At 44.2% G+C, this 19942-nt stretch overlaps 1 protein-coding gene across 3 annotated transcripts in view; it reads left to right on the top strand.

Annotated features, from left to right (window-relative positions):
- The first annotated feature begins 8751 nt into the window (after nt 1–8751).
- The window catches only part of OSBPL8 (oxysterol binding protein like 8), a 139068-nt gene continuing 127877 nt past the window's right edge, over nt 8752–19942 (top strand). For 2 of the 3 annotated variants that reach the window (XM_019543178.1, XM_019543179.1), the window contains exon 1: nt 8753–8866. The gene's annotated coding sequence lies outside the window, so the exon portion shown is untranslated. Of the gene's footprint in view, nt 8867–19942 lie in introns of all 3 variants that reach the window. The other variant, XM_019543184.1, reaches the window with a different exon arrangement.

The following is a 19942-nucleotide window of genomic DNA, read 5'->3' on the forward strand; positions in this document are numbered from 1 at the left end:
AAACACTAATGAGTAGGAAATCTCTACCTATAATTTGTCAGAATGTTCTGGATCCTCAATCTGAAACTGTAGTAGTTGAAGGTCATTCTAGTCTTTTCTTTGCCATGGGTACCCCTTTTGTCACAACATCCCCCACAGTTGTGTACAGTATTCCAGATTTCTAACATTAAGAGAAAACCTATGAAAACCAGTTTTAACTTTTCATTGGCTTAGCATAGCGCACTAACTAGGTGTGCCTATATATACAATTAATGTGACTAAAAAAAATCTGGCGCATTTTGAACTGGATTAAACTAATCCCAACGTCACTATCTACACATACATTTAAATTCAGTAATTTACTCCACCATTGGATAGTACTTGTGTCTGATGGGACTGTCTGAAGGCTCTGTAAATTAGTCTACACTAGCCCAATTGCTGCGCATAAATAGATGGTGACACTTACTGTGTGGTAAATTAGTCTACTGTGCAGCAAAGCACACATATAGGCACACCCACTGAGTCTCAAACCTCTCACCCAGCCTCCCTTAGAAATTAAGGTTTCTTTCCGTAGATGGTGTTATTGGTTTATGTCCTCTGTCATGTTCTAGTAAGGGTCCAGATATGGGGATGGTGTAGTGCTAGGAGAGCACACTAGGGAGATAAGGGTTTTTGAAGAAGTATAGGGAGAAGGACAAGAACAGTATGGATTCACAAGGAAGTTCCAACTAAAAATTTTATACCTGGGTAGTCCAGCAATGTTTTTAACACTTATGGGTTCTGCTCATCTAGAAATGGGCTCATATTTTCAGAATCCAGGGATACTCAGCCTATGTTTTAAAAACACTGTTTTTAACTACACAGTTTTTTTAATATCACAAATGAAACAACGTTACCTACAAAGGGCAGTGCTTTGAAAATACAGTTCTAAGTGGCTTAACTGATGTCATAAAGTGAGCTGAAAGTGAGTTGTAAATAGAATCCAGGTCTTTTAATTCCCAGAATGGGATTCAATCCACTAGATGGGCTTATGAATTAAAACTCTACAATGAAAAAGCCCAAGTGAATAACTCTTGTCAGTGTGACTTATCTCATTTCAGGGCCCTCCTTTAGGGAGAACTATTGCTTAATTATAGGAAGCTTTGTACAGGGAAATTTAAAATCTATTCATTCTAATTATGAAAAAATATTCTATATAGACTATTAGCATTATATGTCTGATTGCTGAGAAGAAATCTTCTGTACTCAGGAACATATTTTAGAATGTTTCTCCTAAAAAGCATTAAAAATGAAAATTCAGTCTTTTAATTAACTTCTAGTATTTGTGAAAAAGAAGAGATCATGTCAATGGAACATTACACATGATAATGGACTTTTAGTGATGCTGCTACATAATTGAGGAAAAGCAAAGGAAATTATGTAAAACATATTGAGCTAGAGCTGGGAAACTTTTTTTCCAAGAAACATTGTGCCTGGCAATGTTCTTTATAATTTCTTTGGTTCAAACATGAAGGTGCTTAGCATTCCTTGGATACATTGAGTACCCATTAAAGTCAGTTGATGTCACTCAGCATCTCCAGAAATTGTTCATTACATTGCAGGACTGAGTCCTTACAGTCAGTTTGTATCAAACAAAAAATGTAAATGTAATAAATGTAGCTGTACACTGGTGCAGTACAGCAGTAGCTGCTCACTGTGGCAGTATATATCTAATGACAAATTCACAGTTGGCCTAAGTGGAAACATTATGATTGAAGTCAGTGGAATTGCACCCACTTATAAAACGGTAAATTTTGCCCTTACCATGTGTATTAACTAGTCAGAGGCCATCTCACATGCTGGATTGTAGATTTTCATATACAGTATATTTTACTTTCAATGTTATTAGCTTAATTGGCTACAATATTTTTTAAAAAGTTGTGATTATCATAATATTTTAATGATGTTCATCATTAAATATGGAGCAACATCAATACTTCTATAACACACTTTGCAAGGAGTTTCAGATCTAGTATTGTCAGCCCAAAAATTTCAAAACTATAAGTAAGAACCCCCACAAACTGGGATTTTAAAACAGATTACACTGTTGATTTTGGTATATTTTCCAATCCATCTTCCTCCTCTCAGTATTTGTGACAGTCTCCAAAATTTATAGCATAAGGCCCAGTAATTATTTATGTCTTGTTTAGATCAGTAATTCATTATACATCATACAGCACCAAAATCAATTTTGCTATTCTGACCCCGTATCTGCCTATTACCAAGTCTAGCAATTAAATATGGCCTCCTGGGACTTACCTTCCCTGTTCCTCTCACTTCTCCTGGAGTTCTGTGTCACTGCCATCTCTCAGACCTGGGGAACAGTTGGAGGTGAATCCTAATCCATTTTTCAAGGGACAGCTTCAGGGTTTTTTCATCATCTTCCAATCCTCCCAGTCCTAGTATGAAAGGAATGGCTAAGAGAAGCAAGATGAGCAGACTGAACCATTTTTCACCAGGATGGAAAGCCACTTGGACCTATGAGGATGGGAGTTCATCAGCCACTGGAAAACTTGTTCCACCAAGGTACAAAGCATCTAGTACAGGGGTGTCCAACCTTTTTGAATCACAGGAAGTGGTATTACATCATCCCCCCAAAATGAAGATATAGTGTTTACTTTCATTTCCCGCTGCAGCACCTCAGGCCTCAGAAAACAGCTTGGAGGGCCGCATGGTGGCCCGCAGGCCGTATGTTGGACAAGCCTGATTTGGTACCTTCATTCTGATACGCCACATAGCTGAGTGGAGAGCATCTAGACCAGTAGCAGCCAATGTTTTTGGCAGCCATACCACAAATTAAGTCCAAAGTATGAGATAGTACCACTCTAATAAAGGTCTGCTGATGTCATCCAGTGCCACCAAATCCCATCACCACCAGGACATGGCCACACTGAATTTGGCAGCACCTAAACCTCAAGCCAGCACTGAATCCCAACTCCTGCCCTCTCCCCAAGTGCCACATAAATCCCTTTCCACTCCCCAAGTGCTGCCTTGATTCCTGTCACCAGTTCCCCCTTTAATTTAGTACCTGGAGCTTGTGTGCCATACACACTAATTGCCCATGCCACTTGTGGCACATGTGCTGTGGGTTGGCCATCACTGATGTAGGCTGCAGTACTTCAGAGAAGGACCTAAGGGTTACAGTAGACTAGTGGTGCTCAAACTTTTCATCTACCAGGCTGGATGGGCAATGCCTGATCCTTCTGCAGGCCAGACCCAGTCTGGGGAGTAGACACAAGGCCCCATCTAGCATCTCAGAGTGAGGAGAGGGGGGCAACCTGGTTCTGAGAACCAGGCCCAGTGGGGGAAAGGGGCATGACCCAGTCCTCATCCAGCCCCATGAGGAGGGGGTGTGCCCTGGTGCCAACCTGGCCTGGCAGGGGAAGGGGGCATGGCCCAGACACATGGCCCAGGCTTGAGCCAGCTTTTTCAGGAGGAGATGTGTTCTGGTCCTGCAGGAAAAAGGGAGAACAGCCCAACCACAACTCCACTGCATGAAGGAAAGGGAGTATGCCCCAGGCCATGTGGCGGGGGGCTGTGTCCTGGCTTTGCCTCGCCCCACAGGGCTTGAGATTTTGGCATCCCGGAAAGGTGGCAGTACTGGCAGTGCTTCCCCCGCTGCCAAATTTCCCTATGGGGAGCCCCACAGGCCAGATCCCATGGCTCTGCAGGTCTTATTTGGCCCATGGTCCAGAGGTATAACAAACCTGTAGTAGAACATAAGCTGAATATAAGCCAACAGTGTGCTCTTGTTGCAAAAAAGGCCAGTAGCCAGCTGGGTTATATTAGTAGGAGTGCCAGTTGAAAATCAAGGGAAGTGATTTTTTCCCTCTATTCAGCATTGAATACAAGCATTGAACCCAGGGTTATTGGGTCCTTGTTCAGGGTGTTCCCTTTATTCCAGTTGCTTGCCCCTTTCTTCCCTGCATGGGGCCCAAGCTGGCTTTTCCCAGTTCAAATCCCACCCTTGACTTCAGGACTGGGACTGGAATTATTACTGTGCCTGGCTGTAATCTTTTGTTCACCCCTCTTCTCTTCCAGGGCCATGGAGTGTCACAGGCCAGCTGGGCACTGTGACTGTATCAGTTTAGTTGCAGGCTGACTGGGTGCTGCAACTGTATCAGCCACTGGGCTGTTTGGTTCGGGATCGAGGAGGTAGAGTTGGGAGTGAAGCAAAGGCAAATTTATTATAGCTTACACATACAACAGTTAACAATATATGTGACAAGCAGATAATGCAGTATTAAAGAGCTAATAGTAAATAATAACAACAGATAATAACAACAAATAGATGGATCAATCTGTCACAGGGCAACTGGGCACTGCAAGGGTATCAGCCACTGGGCTGTTTAAAACAACAGATGGACAGACATGGGTTGGCAACTTATCGATAGTTGCTTGATGCCAGGTGTGTGCCAAGTGATTCCAGCAAAGTCAGGAGTCCCCAATCGATGCTGTTGGAGGGATTACTGGGGAAGGTCCCTTGATTAGGATTTGATCCTCACTCACACCAGAAGTCCGGAGTCCGGACTTGGAACAGCAATGACCGTTCTGTTCCCTTCTTCCTGCTGGTCACCTGACACACGTGCTTTTTAAACCTAGTCTTATTCTAATCTGTTCGCTTTAGAGCCACTCACAATTTTGCCCTATAGCTGTTACCCTATGGGATTGAAAGGTGTTAAAAATTATCATAAATTATCATAAAAGGTTACTACCCAAACTCAGGTTTATCAATAAACAAATTACAATGCAGCATCTTTAGGTTTGAAATTAACATCACTAAGCCCAACCCTTTTAGGTTTCTCTGACTATGCTTTTTTTGGGGGGAACGTGCTTTCTTGGAATGTGTTGGGTGTGCCAGGCGGGTGGATCCCATTTTTATTGTCAAGGCTGAACCCTGAGCAAAAACTGTTATGTCAGCTAATCTTGCAGCTACAGCTTCGCCTTTGGGGCCCAGTCAGTTCCATGATTAATACAAACAGTTAGTTTTATCATTTTGGTTAAATTTATGACAGACAAGTTACATTTGCGGGTTACAAACTTACAAGCTAATATTGCCTGTTAAGCAAAATACTAAATGCCTCCAAGAAGCCCATATTTATTGCTTATTAATCCCTCTGGTTCTGGCCATCACTTCACCATCCTGAATTGGACTCACCGGATGGGATGTCGTCACCGCCTTATCTTCAACTCTTCTCAGGTAAGTTGGCTGCTGGGACCCAGCTCTAAGTCCCAGGGTTGAACCCCCCCACCCTGCCTCTCCATTGTGGTCTCTCTGTGCTTGCTACACGTTTTTCTCTTTCTTCTTTCCTGGGGACCAGCCCCAACTGCTTTGTCAGCATTCCTTAAACCTCCCATGCTGGCCAGCCAGGCCTGCCATGGCAGCATGTGATTCGCTGCCTCCCTGGCTTTCCCAGCTGATTCACTTTAGGGTATGCAGCTCAGCTTTGTTCTTGTCTGGGCTGAATGTGCCTCTTTTTTCCCTCTGGGATCATCCTAGAGCTGCTGGTTTGCCTTGATAACCTTTCATCTGCCAAGGCCCTGGCTTCCCCAGCTGATTCCCCTGATCAGCCAGGGCACAGCATCTCTGTTGCCTAGGTTTGTGATGTCTTTTGCTTTGTTCAGGTTCACCCCCAGTAAGTTTCTTTTCTCTTTTCTTTCCTTTGTGTCTTTGTGACAGAGTGTGTTAGCCATCCTGTCACAGAGTCATAGAGAAGTAGGGCTGGAAGGGAACTCTGGAGGTCATCTAGTCCAACTCCCTGCCTAAGGCAGGATGATCCCTATACAAACTATCCCATACACCCATAATCTAAACACTACATAAGGTTACCCTCAACATTGACACAACATAGACCTAACACCATAACTTGCCACCATAACATGCCACAATGTTCTATTTCTATTTATATATGCTCAACAGATCCTGCTCAGAAGGCCATGCCTCCCGCTACAGATGAAGGCAAAACCCCCCACAGTCCATACCAATTTCAGTAGGGGGTCAAATTCCTTCTTGACCCCAGATATGGTGATCAGTCTGACCCTTGGCAGAAGGGAAAGACCCTCAAGCCAGGAACCTAGTGAGGCTCAAAACTAGATACAGAACTCCAGATGTGGCTATATCAGTGCCAAATAGAGCAGAATAATTACTCCCCTCAATCTGCTGGTAGTGTTCCTACTAATGCAGCCCAGTATGCTATTAGCCTTCTTGGCAAAAAGGGCACACTGTTGATTCATATCCAGCTTTTTGTCCACTGTAACCCCCCAGGTCCTTTTCTGCAGAGCTGCTGCCCAGGCAGCCAGCCCCAGCCTGTAACGATGCATGGGATTTTTCCAACCTAAATGCAGGATTTTGCACTTGTTTTTGCTGAACCTCATGAGATTTCTTTTGGCCCAGTCCTCCAATTTGTCTAGGTCTCTGAATCCTAGCCCTACCCTCCAGCATATCTACTGCTCTCCCCAGCTTGGTGTGTCATCTGCAAACTTGCTGAGGGTGCAACACATCCCATCTTCCAGATTGTTAATGAAGGTATTGAACAAAACCAGCCTCAGGACAGACCCCTGGGGCACTCCATTTTATACTGGGTGCCAGGTAGACTTTGAACTAGTGATCGTTACCCATTGAGCATAACAATCCAGTCAGCTTTCTGTCTACCTTGCAGTTCATTCATTGAACCCATACTTCCTCAGCTTGCTTGCAAGAATGCTGTGGGAGATGGTACCAAAAGCCTTGCTATGGTATGTTATGTCCACTGCTTTCCCCACATCCACGGAGCCAGTTATCTCATCATAGAAGGTAATCAGATTGGTCGGACATGATTTGGCCTTGGTGAATCCATGTTGATTCTTCCTAATCACCTTCTTCTCCAAGTGCTTAGAAATGGATCCTTTGATGACCTGCTCCATGATTTTTCTGGGGAATGATCTGAGGCTGACTGGTCTATAGTTTCCTGGACCCTCCTTCTTCCCTTTCTTAAAGACGGGTACTCTATTTGCCCTTTTCCAATTGTCCAGGACCTCCCCCAATCACCACGAATTTTCAAAGATAATGGCCAGTTGCTCTGCTATCACATCAGCCAACTCCCTTAGCACCCTCGGATGCATTGCATCTGGCTCCACGGATTTCTACATGTCCAGCTTTTGTAAATAGTCCCTAACCTGTTCTTTTACCACTGAGGGCTGCTCACCTCCTCTCCAAACTGTGCTGCCCAGTGCAGTAGTCTGGGAGCTGACCTTGCCTGTGAAAACCAAGGTAAAAAGACATTGAGTACTTCAGCCTTTTCCTCTTCATCTGTTGCTAAGATGGTGCCTAGTTCCTTCAGCCTCTTCTCATACGGCTTGCATTCCAAGTCCTTGATCATCTTTGTTGTCCTCCTCTGGACCCTAACTTCTCCGTATCATTTTAGAATGTGGAGCCCCAAACTGCAAACAGTACCCCAGATAAGGCCTCAATCAGTGCCAAGTAGAAAGGCACTATCACCTGCCATGTCCTGCACCTAATGTTTCTGTTGATGCAGCCCAAAATCACACTTGCCTTTTATGGGGCTGCATCGCACTGCAGATTCGTCTCTGGTCCACCAAGACTCCCCAGTCCTTTTCCATAGAGCTGCCATCCAGCTAGGTGTCCCCCATTTTGTATTTATGTTTTTTATTATTCCACCTGAGTTTCAGCATCTTGCATTTGTCTGCATTGGATTTCATCTTGTTATTTCTAGCCCAATTGTCCAAACTGTTGAGATCCTTCTGAATTGTGCTCGTATCTCCCAATGAGTTCACAACCCCTCCCAGTTTCATGTCACCTGCAAACTTGTTCAAGAAACTGTTTGTGCCAGCATCCAAATCATTAATAATTACGTTGAACACCACTGGGCTCAGGACAGACCCCTGTGGGACTCCACTCAACCCTTCCTGCCATTCTGACACGGACTGGTTAATAATTACCCTTTGCTTATGTACCTATTGCTCACAGATACCTATCCACCTTGTGGTAGTTTTATCCAGCCCACATTTCTCTAATTTAAGAGAAAAGCCTTGCTGAAGTCCTTGTAAAAAGGCTTGCTGAAGTCCAGATGCACCATGCACAGCATTCCCTTCATCCACCCAAGCAGTGAGTGGAGGACATCAGGCTTGTTCGACAAGATTTGTTTGTCATAAATCCATGCTGGCTGCTTGCCATCAGCCTTTCCTCCTCATGATGCTTGCAAACAGCCTTTCCTAGGATGTGTGCCTGTAGCTTCCCAGGTATTGAGGTGAGGCTAACCTGCCTGTAGTTCCCCAGTGGGGGTCCTTCTTGCCTTAAGAGAGGCACTTCACTGGCCCTTTCCCAGTCTTTTGCTTAGCAGGGGAATTGGCACAAGCCCAATTGGAGTCCCCAGCCTTAGCTGTAGGCCACGCTGTGGCGGCGCTTAAAAACACCTTGCCACATATGGCAGAAAAGGGGGGCCGCAGCAAGCAGCAAAGCCCAGAAGAGCGGGAAATCCCCCGGTTGAAAACAGGCAGAGCTAGTGGGGAGAGGGAGAACATGGGCTTTTGTCTGCAGCTGTGGGGGCAGCTCTAGGGGCAAGGCCTCAAGCTGCAACAGGGGAGATTGGAGCTGGAGCCAATAGTGTGTGTGGGTGGGGCGGGGGTGTTCCCCGGAAGGGGCAGGGCCACCCGAGCGCCCCGCCCCCCCGGGCCGCACCAGTAGCCCGAGCAGCGCCCTCACGTGACCGGGGGCGTGGCCCACCCTCGGCCCCGCCCCTCGGCCCGGCTTGAGGGCGCCGCGGAGGCTGATGAGAGAATCAAGCGGCGACGCTGCAGGACCGATCCCTGCGGCGGCTCTGCTCGTGCTGTCTGTCTTCCCCGCGCAGAGGTGAGAGCCGGGGCGGGCGCGGGGTCCCCAGAGGCAGGGGGAGGTGGTTGTGCGGAGCCGGGCGGTGTCCTCCCGTCCACGGGCGCGGGGCTCCTCCCCCTCGCAAGTGGGTCTCTTCCCGCGTCCCCCGGGCAGGCGTGGGGTGCCCGTGTGGTGCTGCATTCCCGGCGCAAGGGGAGGTGCGGTCGGCCAGGACTTGTCGGTGTTGATGTGTCTCTTTATTGGGCGGCTGTGTAGTTGGGCTCGAGTTGGAGTTTCTGTCCGGCTGTGGTGGAGGGCGCAGCTCGCGGCAGCGGGAGCCCGCGGCTGAGCGGGGCTGGGCTGGGCTGGGCCGGGCGTGGCAGTGAGGGGTAGCCTCTGCGTCTCCGCTTCATGGACTTGAGGATGCCTGGACACGCTCTGGAGCCAGCCTCCTGCGTCTTGTGTATCATGTCCCCACCGGGGTTTGAAACGTGGGGGGGACTGAGCTGCCCCATAAAAGATGAGACCCCCCTGCCAACTCTGTGCCTTTCTAAGCAGCTCAGGTCTGGGGAGCTCATTTAAACTGCCGTTGCCACAGACCCCCTCCCCACAAGAATTCAAGTGTAACTTGAACCCTGGTCCCCACATTTCATAGTGGCTGTGGGGGCACTTCAGCTCCTTTAGCAAGATTTAGCTAAAGCGGCCCCAGTACCAATCTGAAGCGTGGGTATGTTGGTACACAAGATGAAGCATTCGCCCCCTTCTTGGAACAGGTGCAAAATGCTGTCTGTGCTGGAGGCCATAAGGGAGAGAGGAGCAGTGAGGTGGGTAGCGAGGGCCTGGTCAGACCTGGTTCACTCTCCTGGCAGCATGCACACTGACACAGGCCTTTTGATGCACCAGTCTGGAACATGGGCTAAAGCCTACCAAGTACAGCTATAACCTTTTCCGCCCCTCCTTGATGGAGGCCATGAAGGGGATCTCAGTGATCGCTTGGAACAACAGGAAGACAACACAGGGACAGGACTGAGTGCCGTAGGTTGAATACAAGCGCACCAAAGTGGGACATTGAGCAGAGTATGCTGGCCAGTACCCAGTGGTCCTCAAATGAGTTCAAGGAGCCAGTGGATGCTGGCCAGTGAAACTCCATCCAGAGGTGAATGGTCAGTGGATAAGAAAGTGGCCCCGCAACCCCTGATAGTTTTCCTGGCCAGAGCTTCCTTCCTAGTCATATATTTTGCCAGCTTGGGCCAGTAGGAGGTTGGCCAGGAGGTCCCAGGACTTAGTGAGGCCATAGATGGGAAGCGTGTAAACAAATGGGTGAGGGGGGAAGTGCAGCCAGATCCTGTGCAGGAGATTGCGGAGGCAGTGAAGGAACTGCAGCCTGGTCACTCCAGATAGACATGCAGTGACACAAGATATTGGGTACAGTGGACCTGTGGTCTGACTCAGTAATAAATAGCAGTTCGTATGTTTTCATGACAAGCTTTTGAATGCAAGGCACTTTTCTTCATGGCTTATGTTCAAAAGCTTGCCTACCCGTAGGCCAACTATGCAGTTGGTCCAGTTAAGGATATCGCCCCAAGAAATCCTTGCCGAGATAGATAAGCAATTATTTCCTTTACTTGTCAGCAGCACTAAAAAGAGCAAGTTATAGACTAACTGGCTAGTACTTCCAAGGGAACAAAAAATATGTTTCTGGCACTTGAAGATGTCCTATGTAACCAGCAGCCTTTCAGTATATTTTTAATAGGAATGACTCTTTTAAGAGAGTACCCATGAGTATGTTAATAAATCACGAGTTTAATGAAACCTTGTTAATCTGTTCAGATTTGTCTGATATCTTGGTTGGTGTTTTTTAACAAATAGGCGTTTACAAATTAGGAGTGTTTGTAGAATTCACCTCCTTTAAAAGGCATGTAGGTGCCACATAAATGAACTGTTTCTGTCATGTTTTGATATGCAGTCACTTAATTGTGTGTGGATTAAAATTTTTAAAAGACCTGAATTCTTTAAGTGTTAGACAGGAAAGCTTCTTAAACATTATTTTTTTTTTTATTAGAGGATATTTTTTTTTAGCTAAACCTTAGGTGCTTTTAGTTGTTAATCTCTGGAAATAGATCAGAATATAAATCAGTGCTTAATGTATTAAAATCCAACTTGCTTGCTTGAAGATCCACGTACATTCATGCTATATTTATCCTGATTTTTTTTTTTTTTTTTTGTTTGTTTGTTCTCTAAATTCATGTAGTCTTTGGAATGAGGTTATCAGGGTTCTTAAACTGCAACAAGTGGCCACAGCTATCCCACCATAGACATTGTGTGGGAGAGTGGATATGTGCTGCCATTCCTCTGCTGTCCTTGCTGACCCTATTCTTGTAACCCTGCATGAGTCTGAAACTGAGATCCCATAGTAGTGGCCTTCAAACAAACAAACAAAAAACATGGTTTCAGTTCACTGATATGTGATATCTTTAGACAACAATATAGGACCTTTTTGCTTGCTATTTTTAATCTTGGAATCCAGTGCAGTCACCTAATATGTGCTTGAAAGAACAGAGATGTGTCTAACTTGCACCACGCCTTATGAGGTGTTGCTGTAAACTGGTTATTTGTGGCTGGCCAATGTGTGAACTTCTGTACTTGACTTTTCAGAGTCCTCCTGTAGCACTTGGGCAGGGTTCTTACCTACTTTAATTCACTGCCAGTTTAAAAAAAAAAAAAAAAAAATGCCACTCATTGGGAAATAGAAGGGGGTTCAGTGCTAGTTGCCCTGTATTGCATAGTGATTAGTGAGCTGGTAGCCTTCAAGCACTGTTAAATTATAGCATAGTCCTTTCAGAAAAAACACGGAGTGGTGAAACATCTCTGAATGAAGCACCTTGTTCTTGAAATGTCCATGTCCAAGTCACAGCAGTAAATTCAGCATTGTTTCTACTTTAGCATCAGTCCAGATAGAGGTGACTTTTTCAATTTGGAACCAGATAAACAAAAAATATAGGGAAAATTATTTCTGTTTGTTTGTTTAAAGACAGATTTTGGAAAGGGTGTCTGTCAAAGAAACTTCATGAACTACTCGGCTAAATTAAACATTGCTTGGGAAACCTTGAAATCCTTTGTTTTGTAAGGTTATATCCAGAGAAAAACATTGGGTTTGTGCTTTTTGAGTCATCACCTCTACCTTAATTTTGCTTGGTCTTAGCATTGCAAATTCATGTTTTAGGTGCTGTGGAAGAATCTGACATCCTAAGCCTCATCCTCATTACAGCGTCTTGTATGCATGCCCACACCCGGCTGCTGTGCCACAGCAGAACCCGTTCCCTTCTTTTACCAGCAGTTACACCACCTTCACCAAGCACAGTAAAAGTCTTGCTGCCATTTAGCAGTCAGTAGAAGACACGTGTGGCCTCTCCCATGTGTATGCCAGATGCAGCAGTCTCAGCAGCTGGTGTCTTTCTAGCATACACTTTGTGCTCTGGTGACAGCTGCTACAGCTGAGCTGCTGGAAGCACATTGATTTGTTTTGTCTTTGTTGGCCTGGTTGTCTGCCTTGGGTCTGTGGCCAGAACTGCTGAACTCCTAAAAAGGCTTGTGAATCAAGAAGGTGAAGACTGGATTACGAAGTAAGGGATGTGTTGTAAAATGTGAAGTTCTCAACAGCTGTTGTGCCACTTCATTTAACATACTTCAGGGACATAATCTGTTTACAGTGGATTCTACTTAAATTCATACTGGATAAAAAAGTAGTTTGCTTTAACTACATAACAAGATGTTGGTCCAGACTTTGGCCTTTAGGTTACACTGTAATAACTAGTATGTAGACATCTAGAGTTTAGGTGCAGAACCTGCTTTGGTACCTAGCCTACTATCTATTTTGTAGGAATTGCACTCAGTTTAACTGCATAGTAAGTGGCAACACAAGTGGTTATTTTTTTTAGTTGGTCTAATAGAAAGTATCATCTCTGAACCAAGAGTTCTAGGGTTTTGCATTTCTTTTCAACTCAGACTAACATGGCAACCAAATGCATCCCTGAAAAATACTTATTGGCATTTAAGTTATACCTTCTGGGGAATGGTATAATAAAGAAAGTAGATGCCATGTTCTGATGTAATGTTGCTCTGGCAATGGAGCCACATTGCTCTCAATGTAGTAAGATTTATGACTACTTTGATGGCTGTACCAGTTTGAGGAAGAAGATGGAAAAGTGAGGTACAATATTAAAAGGGGAGACCAGATAAAGGGACTCTACCTAAAGGAACAGGATTGAGTGGCTGTTCTGGAAAATACTGTTTATATTGGCTGTGCCTTGATGGGTTTGGCTTGTCTATTCTGGTTTTTGGAAGTGTCCCCACATGCTAGGTTCTGTGCAAACAAAAGCTAGATTTTTTTTTTTTGTGTATGTGTGGCCCCCAAGGACTTTGGTCTTGTGCTTTGTCCTTGCTAAATATGCAGTTAGCAGAGATCCTGCTAATAGGAGTACTATGACAAAGATTTGCGGGAGGGGGACTGCAGCTGGAACACAGTAGAAGGTGAATTCGCATGGTTCCTTTGTTTACAGGAAATGAGACAGCATAGTTGAGTTAGAGGTTTTAGAGCAGTACTGTTTCAAGCAGGCAGTTGGGTAAGGTGTGGGGGAGTTTGCTCAGTTAAGAACCCATTATATGTGACATTTAGAAGAGCCATCTCTAGGTCTCTTTCTCTTCTATACATTAGCTTACTTGTGTGGAATTGGTAACGCTTTTTAAGGATCTTGGCGAGAAAATGTTTTTTCAGTCTTCCTGTTTACAAGAAAGAAACGAGTATTGCAAGATAAAGTTTTGGAGTCCTCAACTGCAATGAACTAAGTCATGGTTTATGGGCTATATCTATGTGACCATATGTCCCACCTTGGGGACAGTCCTGGCTTTTGAAGGCTGTCTCAGCTGTTGGAGAAAATTAAAGCAAAAGTACTAAATTGGCGTGAATCCACCTGCATGTGCCTCGCTTCTGACTCAGGACCTAGGCATGTGTGGGTGGGTTCATGCCAGTTCGGGACTTCTGCTTCTGCTTTTTCCAGGGAGCCCAGTTAGCATGCTGCTCCCAGGTCTGCTTGTGCAGTAGAATTGGGATGGGGGAAAGAGCTGTGGGGTCTTTGTGTGCGTGACCACATGCCACACTGTTCTGCCTGGCACCACTCCTAGGAGCCATGGGGTCAGCGGGTATGAGGGGTGTGTGTGTACGCATGTGCTGTGCTGTCTTGCCCAGCCCCATTCCTGGGTGGCTGTGGTGGAGGGTGGGGAGTGTACGTGTGTGCTGGCATCCCTCTGTCCCTGATTTTTCCCTCAAATTTATTATGGTCATCTTAGCTATAGCCTTACTTCCTAGAGGAATCATAACCTCCCTCCCGTAAGAGAGAGTTACCTTCAACTCAGCATGGTTGATCCTTCTCTTTGTGCTGAAGTTCTTTTATGTTCACTTCCAAAGTATGGCAGCCTTTCTATGGAGAAAGAGGCCATCTTGCAATACTACCCTGGCTGCTGGGAGGAACTGCTTTCAAAAGCTAGCTGTAGAAGCTGGATTTCTCCAGTGCTTTTGCAACACATACTTTTGCAGCTGTGAAAGCAGGTGAAGTTGACACAGTCAAGGTTTTGAACAGAAACAGTGAAAAGGACTACCCATGTATTTAATCCTGTTTCTTGGGTGCAAGGGAGTATGAGCAGCTTGTAAGTGCACTGAAACTGCCTTCCTAAATTTTCCAGCCTGTCAAAATGATGCAGTGCCATTTCTTCAAGTATTATTCCTTTTGTAACTGAAAGGGGTTAAAAACTCAGCTACCACTTAGAAAAACTAGAGTTTTGCAGAAATGGATGGCTTATCCTGAACTGGAAAAGGAAAGCTGCTTCTGCCCAGAGTAAAAAGGGTTTTGTATCTTTTTTTAGTTTATAAATTAGTGACAGAAAGCATACACTTCTTGGTGAGTGTAGTTTCTTTAGTCATGAGATTTGATCAGTGCTGGTTGAGTAGAGGAAGTCATTGTTAGCATAATAGTTAAAGCAAACAATTGATCAGTCCATGGTGACAGCATGTTGTATGTTTTTTTTTCAGTCACTTGGTAAGAGCGAGTTCATTTCTGCACCTACATACTCAAGTCTGAAGCTAGTCTTGTGGTGCCCTTTAGTGTCTGAAGATCATTAACCTCTGAAATGCACAAAACATAGTGTGGGGGTCTTTTAATCCTTTGTTTAGAGAATATGTTTCTATAATTGGAGACTTACATATAGGATACATTTTTCAAACCATCTCTGTGTACTATGGCATTAACTTGCAGCAGTTGCTTGAGTTATGGGCTTTGTCTTGGGTGACAGATGACTGCCATGTGACCCAGGGCTAATCTGCTGTTTGGTGCAGGATGCTTAGTTACTCTTTCACTCCTTTGCTGTGCTGTGCTGTACTGTGCTGCTGCAGACTGATACGCTGCAGCTTTGGGGAAGCTCCTGGGACAGGGACACAGGAGCAGAGAACAATCCTGCTATTTGGCAGTGAAGAGATAGCTTGGACTTGGATTGGAGTTTATGAATTTTTGTTCTGCTGAATGGGAATGCAGGTTTTGGTTAGCAGTTAGCTTCTCCCTACTGCAGTTGCTTGGGCATCTAATGAAAATGGTAACATCTGGTGAATTATTTCCCTAAAATTCTTAGCATTGAAGTACCAAACTTGACATCTTACTGTATAACTGATCTAACTTCATTCCATTTTCCTCTCCTTTTGTCTTTTTATGTTGCATTTGTCGCATTGAGCTTTGTTTTCTATTGCCAACTTCTGGGGCAATGACTATTTGTGCAGTACGTAGCACTGATCCAAGCCTCTGTGTAGTGCTTTGCTAACTAGAACATTGGGCTGGGTGGCATGGTAGAAACTAACTGGTTGAGAGTCATGAGCTTTCATTTAGTCAAACTGAATGCATCTGCAGAAGAAAGAGTTTAAAATTGAGAGGAATTTTTAAATACAGAGGGCAAGGACAGGACATTAGTGAGAGGCAAAGAAGTGGGTTGAAAAAGTCAATAGGGATGCCAAGGTTAGTTAACTCCAACTGTTAGTTCTTGTGTCTCGCCATATGTTTATTATCCTGTTACCTGGAGTAGCTATTATCTATATAATCTATATTTGAAACCATCTTCAACGCGGTGGAGTCCATGGATGATGTCTTGTTCTGCCACTTCATGTTCAAGTTAGTTCTTCAAATTTTATATAAGGACAGCAACTCTGAGGTCAGGGAAGGAATGTCCAGAGATGCTAAAGTGTTCTGCCACAAGCTTTTATGTCTTTCTGGACCTGAAGATCAGTGTCCACTCATTCTTTCACATAAGGGTTATCCTCTCTGTCCAGTGTAGATTGCATATATGGTGATGGGATATGTTAGGAAGGTAGAGGAGCAAGTGAATGAATCCTGGCTGTCATATATTTCCCCTGTGGTATGAGTTGTGTTGATGAGGTGGCAGTGCTGGCATCTGGACTGGCAAGGCCTGCTGGCTTGGTGAGAAGTGGAGTTAAGTATGCTGCTGGAAAGGCCTTGTTCGGGGTTGGGGGGCCTGCTTGTAAGTTGGAACAAGCTTCCTTATCAAGACTACCTTTATGGTCCTCATTCCCTAGGAAGGGCACATTCTTAAGGATATGTCCAAGCTAGGTGGTATAGATGACTACCAGAGGAATTCTGCTAGGTAAATTAAACTATTTGAACAACTTGTATTTATTTCAGAGAAAGACAGATGGTTAACTCAGTTGTGCCCAACCTTTGGCTTGCTGGCCAGATCTGGCCACTGGATCTTCCCACACATCTAAAAGTTTGGTAGTGGGTGAGCAGTGACAAGATTAATTGCTGCTGCCTTGCTGCAGATGTCCAGACCAGTAGAGAGCCCTGCATGAAATCAATCAAACCTGTGTGGTCACCTTGTGTTGGCTTCTGACATTTTGTTTTCAACATAAAACCACACTGAAAGAATTTTAGAAAGTGGAGTGCTCATAATAAATGAGTCTTTGCTGTGACGCACCTTTTATATTACAAACTTGTATAATTTGAAAGTAGAGGCCTAACAGAATGTAACTGAGCCATGGAAACGAAAGATGCACTTTGAAGGAGGCTCGTTCTTTGTGTCAGCTTGTACACTTGGAAGGGAATCTCATGATCTTCTAGCATAATGAAGGCTAGAGCACCTATCCCATTAATTCCATAATCACTGTACGTGAGCTTTTAGCTTGTCTTTGTAGAAAGCTGTCTAGTTTTGATGTATGGCAGGGCTGTGCAACTTGCAGGCAGTGGGGGCCACAGGCTGTGTGGGCCACAGTCCACAAGGTGTAGCTCTTCCCTTGCATGTGCAGTGTGGGCAACCTGGCTCCCAACTCCACTCTTGGCTGTGCAGGCATCCCTGGCAGCTGCCCCTCCCCCTTTCTGAGCCCCCTGGAGCAGGAGCATGAAGTAGAAGCTGGAGGAGAGCAGGGGAGCTGGAAGAGCCCCGTGGCAGCTATGCCAGGAACTTAGGCCATGTGCTAACCCTTCAGGGGCTGCCAGTTGGACAGCCCTTATGTAAGGATTTGAAGGAATGTTCTATCATGCTCTTAAGTTGTTCCAATTGCTCCCTGTTAAGACTGAATGAGGTGTGTGGTTTTTAAACATTTTTTTATTTTGGCTTCTAGCCATAGGCTTTCCCTAATGCCCTCCTGTTATAAAGCCCTCTGCTGAAACATCCCTGCTTCCCAGGCAGTAGTAGACTGATCAAAATACAACCCTTAGAAGTTGAGTTACTGTATTTCTTATTTTAGATCTTGTAATTTTTTTCTGGACCCATTCAAACTTGCTACGATTTTTCTTTAAAGTGGTCAGTGTTTTTAATAATGTTTTAATTAATATTATACAGGCAGGTAATACCACTTCTCTATTACTGCTAGATGTTTTTTTGCTTATGCTTCCAGTGATCAAGATGCTGAATTTGGAGCATGTTCAATTAGCAGTCCACCTGTAGGTCTTCTGTGTCACTGCATTCAAGGATATAGTTTCCCAGGTTTTGACCTTTGTTCTTGGCTTCTACATATCACTTGGACTTAATAAAATGCAGGTTCAAGTGAGTTCATTTTACTAGGCATTTCATCTGAGACTAAGTGTGTATGTGTCTATTTATTAGTCCACAGATCTGTGTCACTTGTGTAACTAAGCAGGGGACTATGATGTTTGGGAATAATGTTACTTCCAAACCAAAAAGAATTAGGCAAAACTTTCTCTAAATGCAAATTGTTACATAACTGCCTAGTTTGAGGCTAATCTGCCCCATCCTGTGAAACAGCTGGCCCTGGTTTATGTCACAACGTGCACTAGATTAAAAGGAAACTTGGATCAGCTCCAGTCTCACTTCTTGCATTCAGTGAGACACAAAACAAAGATCTCCAAATAGCTGAATTGATACGTCTTATAGATGCAGTGTAGAGCAGAGCCTCAAGAGAAGCAAAGATTAAACTCCAAAATTTATATTTAAAAAAACAAAACGGAAACAAAACCTTGTTGCTCATGCTGAGTAGCAACTTGCTTGTTCCCCTTGATTCCAGTAGGGCTTTTTGCAAGCAACTGGTGGAACCCAGTCCAAAATAACTCGAGAGCTAATGACATCAGATTTCACATCTAATCTGACCTAATTCATATTCAAGTATCTAATTGCACCTAGCATGTTCTACCATGTTGGGTAAATTTCTTTCAATAGGAAAGCTTGTGCAGAAGGGTGCTGCTATTCATTAGTGGCAGATCCTGCCCCTTGCCAATTTACACTCTCTGATCAAGTTTTATTAGTTTAAATCTGCTTGATGCACCATCAGAACTAGTTTTCAGGTAATCTGGAAAGTTATATTCTTGTCCAAAAAGACAGCCCCAACAAAAACCCTCTTCTGATGATCTGATTGATTAAAAATAAGCTGCTTCTGCATCTCTTTGCAACTTGGCTTGGAAAAGGGTGGGAAAACTCATCCCCTGGCAATGCCCTTTTTAGCTCCTGTAGCTTTGAGAAATGATCAATTCCAAAACTGGTAAAGGGGTTTTGCTATGTATCTTATATCAAAATTAGTTGGAAAAGGGTGAATACTCCCCTCCTCCCCGACCTGCCTGGCTGTCTCATCTAGAGCTATCTGCCTCTGGGTGTAGAAGGCCATCCTGTAATCTAGTTACTACAGCACAGTATGCTACATCTGAGGAAACCTGGAAGTCAACACTTCCAGGCAACTTCAATTGTAGTGTGTCTTTCAAGACTCAATTAGCTTAAGACAATGTTAGACAAATTTTACTCTTTTACTTATGGGCACTGCTCTGGGTTCTTCTCATGGAAGATGCCTTGTCAAAACTTCTCTGATTTAGCAAGAATTCTCAGGAAGATTAAACTATATCAGAAATCTGAAGCTGCTCAGATTGTAGAAAACCAAATAAAACACTTGCATAACGCAGCATAATATTTATAAGTTCTGTAGTATCTATAAATAAGCTTGTGGTTTCAAATTAATTTTGGTTGTCCTTGTACAGGATGTTTTATCTTGGACAGCATAGTCTAAACAGAATGTGATATGCTTGTCAGCTCTATGGCTTAGGCTTGTGCCTCACTTTCTCTCTTGCTTGGTATGCTGTGATGACATGTAGCAATAAAAAAAATTTAAGATAAATGCTTTCAAAAGAGCAAGCACTGATCCCTTGGAAACCTATAGGAACTTTTACCTATTTTAAATGGTCAGGGATTTGGCCCTAGATAAAGTGATGCAATTGTTCACATGCTGTCTTATGCTATGACATCGTGTGTTGATCCAATTATGCTAGACACAAATAAGAATTTATGCAATTATTTAGAATCATAAAGCAAATATAGTAGATGTCTCCTGTAAAAACCTTTCCTTCTGTCATTGGTATTATTCTCAAGCTTGGTTCATAACTACTACTGAGAGCTTGCTTGTTGTGTTCTTGAACAGCATATTTCTTGACTTGCCTTTAGGTACTACCAAACTACAATATTGCTGTCTATAACAACTAGGTTTGGGGTTTTTTTTTTTCCAGATTTTGGAGAAGGGCACTTGAAGTTGTTATTGTGACATGGAAAGTTTTGGACTTGCAGGAC

The sequence above is a fragment of the Crocodylus porosus genome, unplaced genomic scaffold (assembly GCF_001723895.1).
Source record: "Crocodylus porosus isolate Cpor-Errol unplaced genomic scaffold, CroPor_comp1, whole genome shotgun sequence".
Taxonomy (NCBI): domain Eukaryota; kingdom Metazoa; phylum Chordata; order Crocodylia; family Crocodylidae; genus Crocodylus; species Crocodylus porosus.